The sequence below is a fragment of the Symphodus melops genome (genome assembly GCF_947650265.1).
Source record: "Symphodus melops genome assembly, chromosome: 7".
Lineage (NCBI taxonomy): Eukaryota > Metazoa > Chordata > Actinopteri > Labriformes > Labridae > Symphodus > Symphodus melops.
This window is the reverse complement of record NC_136697.1, coordinates 5,408,515-5,413,906: the sequence shown is the minus strand read 5'-3', so window position 1 is coordinate 5,413,906 and position 5,392 is coordinate 5,408,515. Positions and strand designations below refer to the sequence as shown.

At 40.8% G+C, this 5,392-nt stretch overlaps 1 long non-coding RNA gene across 2 annotated transcripts; it reads left to right on the top strand.

Annotated features, from left to right (window-relative positions):
* The first annotated feature begins 444 nt into the window (after positions 1–444).
* LOC306826487 lies at positions 445–2,047 on the top strand. Of its 2 annotated transcripts, none has more exons than XR_013779431.1 (4): positions 445–573; positions 879–954; positions 1,037–1,172; positions 1,859–2,047. It is a non-coding gene; the product is annotated as an uncharacterized lncRNA (long non-coding RNA). The 2 variants fall into 2 exon arrangements; XR_013779432.1 differs by lacking the exon at positions 445–573 and adding an exon at positions 587–730.
* Positions 2,048–5,392: the final 3,345 nt, after the last annotated feature.

Below are 5,392 nucleotides of genomic sequence, written 5' to 3'. Positions count from 1 at the left end.
GAAATTAGCATTGTGTCACGCACGGGCAGAAAACAGGGGAGGAGAACCCAATCGCGGCAAACAAAAGATTTATTTTAAACAAAAGGCAACTAAATCAAAAAGGCAAAAACACAAAACAAAACTTAAATCCAAAACGTCTCGAAACCCGAGAGAGAAAAACAAAGTAAATCCAGGAAAGCAAACAGGCAAAGACGGACACTCATCACAGACTAACACTACAAGAGACAAACTGACTACCAGAGACAATGAAAGGACAAGAGACTGAGGAAAAACACAGAGACTACTAAGAGTTAATTGGACACAGGTGAGACTAATCAGACAGGTGAGGACAATCAGGGTAATCACACAGGCGGGAAACAGAGAGCAAAGAACACAAGACCAGAACACTGAGGACAAGTACAAAGTAAAACCCAACACTGACACCACCAAAACCAGATATACAAAATAAACAGGAAAGAACACTGAGGACAGAATGAAAACTAAAACAAGATGAATCACAGAAACAAACCATGACACATTGACGTGTTTCCGACTTGAATAGTTTTTGAACAAAATAGTACAATAATACAAAATGTAAATCAAGAAAACCTTCGACACATGACAGCATTTATAGCTTAAGCTTATTTGCAATGTTCATACTTGGATGGCCTAAAAAATACAATACCACTAAACAAACAAGAACACAGATACAGGATGATACAGGACACAAACAATTCTACAATATAACTCTGTAAATCAGGACATTCGTACCTTACGACACTCTTTAAAAAAAAACAACACCTTTTTTTTAAAAGGAAAAATGACAAGAGAAATATTGAAAACAACATCCTGTGTGCCATAGTGACCCTCTGACTTGTCTTCCCCCTGTGCTCCTGCAGCCTCTCTTTGAAGACTATCTGCGAGACCTGGGCGACTCAGCCAACGTGGCAGGAGTGCTGCAGCAGAGACGTTTAGGTAAATGTGGACAGTTCATCTTTATACTCGATGACATGTGTTCTAGCTTTATTTCTAAAATCAGATTTGTAAACGTTTTCAGAGGAGGCTCCTCACCAGGCAGAGAGATCGGTGTTTCAGCTCCAGAGACATTTGATGTCTAGGGGAAGATCGAACGAGCCACTGAACCTTTGTCCACTCTGCCATAGTGACATGACCGAGAGAGGACCCCAGACCAGGTACTTTGAGTCCTAAAGGTCACATATTATACAAAATGCATGTTACCATGGTTTTCTATCACTAAAAACCCAACGACTAGAAAAGACCATCCTCTCCGTCTTTTGCCTGCCACCCAGCGGGTCTGTGGACTTTTATGGGAATCAAACCGTCTCAATACTTTTAACAAACAAATGTCAAGTTTCAGAACTCAAATTACAAAATACAATGCAGAGTGATTTTAATCTGTACATCTGTATCCGTGCCTCTAATTTACAACTCATTGTACTTAGCATGTTAACTTATTCTGTTAAGATTGAAAAGTGTTTGTGAATCTCCATCTATTTGTGCTAATTCTAATGAGACTCTTCCACAAATGCAGGGCCACACATGACTCGAAAAATGTCACATTGCATGTCTCGAAAAAACACAAACAACTGCAGAAGGATTTTATGTCTGTAAATAAATGTTTCTTTTAAGAAAATGCTAAGTAGACGTACAAATGATAATATACACGTTTGAAATCAGAGGCTCAGATACAGATGCACAGGTACAAATCACTGCATTTATTTGTGCATTGTGTCTGCATTGTTGCCTCCAATCCTTCATAGATTTTAGGTTTGATATTTATCCTCAATGATCAGAGTTACAACTATATTGACTGTTTTAAAGACAGCGTTAAAACAGTTTACTCTGCTCTTGTTTTCAGATGGAGTCTGATGAGTCCATCGACAGCTGCTGGGATCCCCATAATGATAATTTGTTTGTTTGTTTTTTTAATTTATTTTAAGTTATACTGTTAATGTATTGAGTACAGTATTTTTATAAAGTAAATTAAATATTTAATATATATTTTTATGTAAATGTTTCATTAATTTGTTCTTAAAATAAAACCTTATTTGCTGCCTACAATATCCATCCATTTATTTATTAGCTATACTGTGTTTCCTGTTCAGGGTCGAAGGGGGTGGAGCCAATCCCAGTTGTCATTAAGATGGGGTACACTAAAGCTGCTTTATTGATCTCCCTGTGTACATCATTATGAATCAAGCCCATCGTCACCAGACCAATTCAAACATTTGACTCGTTTTTTTCAAGAGGAGTTTCTAAGAACCAAAAGTCCCCTCGATGGAACAACGGATCGGATGTGTTCAGAAAAACTGAAGCTTGATTGATTTGTGTCGTCTGCACTTTGACCTGATGTGACGCTGATTTCACCTCAGAGAATTTCATTGTCTTAAATGTATTTCCAGTCAGGCACAGTTAAATATGTTGGACCGATTTGAAAACACATGTTTAAAGGGTAAATGTCCTTATGCTTGTAAACACTACAGATCACACACTGATGGTAGAGGCTGCTGTGTGAAGACTCCATCGGTGTTAACTAATTCATTCATACACATTCAAACGCTTTCTAAACGATTTCAAGTGACTGTCCTGCGTTCAGACCTTAGTCTAGTTATGTAGAAGTGCGTCCGTATTCATCAATAAGACGTTTTAATACAGTTGATTGTAAACTCTTTCCTGAGTGAGTATTATCACAGCTGCATTCATGTGTTTATTGATGTAGATGTTTCAGGTTGTTGCATGTGTTTGTGAGTTCAGACAAACAGCTGGCAACGATCATTTTCTCCCAGTGTGCCACTGGATGTTAAATAACCGAGCGAATAATACAGTTTCCATCAATGTTTTCACAAGAAGAACTATTTTCTCTTCATTTTAAATCAAAACAACAACACGCCATCGTCCTGAGAGACTAGACGTGGAGAGGAGGAGATCAGCATCATCGTCACACGGTAAAGAGGCGGAGACACTTGTTTCTATGACAACAGTGTGTTGACAACGGCAGCTGTATGACTGACACTGCTCCGTTGGTTTTGACTGCATGTGTTTCAGTTCAGATAGTTTTCCTCCCGATCAGAAACAGAGAGAGGACAATGTGGGTACTAGACAGACAAACTGGAGGGAATAAGGACACATTTGGAAAAGAGCACGGTGTCGTCAACAGCGGATCCTACTTTGACTTCTGTTCTTTTGATGTACAGACAGATCACCCACTCTTTCATCCACCTGTTTGTTCATCATTGTCTCCATCCACTCCTGTGTGAACTCAAGAAATGGTTAACTCGTGTTTACGAGTGAGCACTATAGAAGAGCCAGACTTACTTACATAAGCTTGGTTGAAGTGATATTATTTTTAAAGCACCCGCCCACGTGGAGCACTGAACCCTGTACCTGATATTTTAAGTCGCTCCACAAAGCACAATGTTCCCCGACGTTTGTACTTTAATACAGCCTGAGCTGGATCCTATAATTTCCTCCAACGCTTTCTTGGCAGCGAAGCCTTTTCTTCTTTCTTTGTGGGCGGTGAAGCTGCAGCCAAGAAAACTCCTCCTCCTACCTTTCACACATGATCCCACACACATCTCACTTCTCACCTTATTGGTTTAAAGGAGCAGTTTGTAACTCTGACACCTAGTGTGTAAAAGTGGTAATGCAGTTCAAATTCATAACATGACAGAGAGCTGTCTCCCCCCCTGTAAACCTTTCTGCGTTCTAACCTCTCTCTCCAAATTCTTTTTTTATACTTATTAGTTTTGTTGCATTTGTTTTTTTGTTTTTTTTTGTTACACAGCAGGTAGCACAAACAGCTACAGCTACATCATTAGAGAGAGAGAGAGAGAGAGCGAGAGAGAGAGAGAGAGAGAGAGAGAGAGAGAGAGAGAGAGCAGAGCCCCTGATCCTGTCACTTTAATCAGGTGACTTATGGGTAATGTATGCTGTGAATGTTGGAGGTATTGAATACTTCTATAAACTGGACTGGATAGTTTGGTGACAGACACACTTGCCTGCACGCACTCCGAGCGCTGATACAGTACGTTGTAAAGGAATAATTGCTAATGGTTTGGACGACTGCACTGAACACACGAGTGTCTATGGTGACTCTGTGCAAGACAACAGAACTCTTAAAATGTTCTGTGTGGGGAGATTTCTTATCAAAATGCATCAAACCCAAGAGAGCGCCGAATCACATCATCTGCAGCGAGCAGCTGCACAAAACGGGAAAATATATTGTTTGTAGTTGTGTGCTTTGTATTCAAAGACCAAACAGCAGACATCGCTCTCTTTTTCTCTCTCTCTCTCTCTTTGGTCCACTGAAGAGCATAAAGGCAATTACAGGTGATTTTTTTTTTTCCCAGAGAGCCCCCAACATGTTGCTTTTGAGCTTTTCAGGGGGGGTCGAGTGTCAATCAGGGGGTCCCAGGTGGCACCCTGGTGGCATCCTTGCTTCAGAGGGAATCTGCACTTGAATAGAGAGTGAGCACATTTTGGAAACTGAAATCCCACCATCACCTCGAAGACAGATGTGGATAGAAAATGTTTACGCTGTAAGCTCAGCGAACAGATCGAGGAATGAAGAGGTTTAAAAAAAGACTCACAAAGGTAAATGTAGCATCCCCTCTGAACAACTAAAAAGGAACTTCAAACTTCAAACGCTCCCAAGCTGAATGAACCAAAAGCACCAGAGCCAATAAATAGAACGCTGGATATAACATTTAAAACACTAGTAAGGTAAGATTTAAAGCTCGACTCATTACTCTTTAAAAACACTTCTCAGGAGGGACAGTGGGTGATGAAAGCATCGCCATCCTTCAGTAACATGTCGAGGTGCTGATGAGAACAGCGCTGAAACTTCTGAACTCTGCAGGTTGTTTCTGTTCTGAGTTCACTGAGATGGCCTGTTTTTGATGGGGGAAAAAAAGGCTTAAAAAGTTTGTCATTATAGAGTGAACACAAAAACACCTTGGTTTTAATTGAACAGCAGCATCTGAGCTGCATGAATCATCACTCTTCACATGTCTGTGTAGCTTTCGCACCCAATTAGATTCTCCTCTTGCTCCCTCAGTACACATTCACTGCGACAAAAATCCCTGTCACAACACTCGACTTGCTGTAATTGGTTCTTAAGGCGGCTCCTTCCTGTGCTGAAGGAGACCAAACAGTCTAATGATGTGTTGCAAGTATCACCTGTGTAACCACGGAGGTCACATTCAGCAGTGGCTTTTCTCGAGCGAGAGTAAAGGACGTCTGCGCCTCATCAAAACCACTCATGGTATCAATCTGCAAGGCTGAGGGTGGTTTGTCAGCATCAAGACGCACAAACAGACATGAGCCCTTTCACAAGTGGACACTAAGTGCTCCTCAAATCCTCCCGAGTGTGATGTTCACACATGCACCTCAC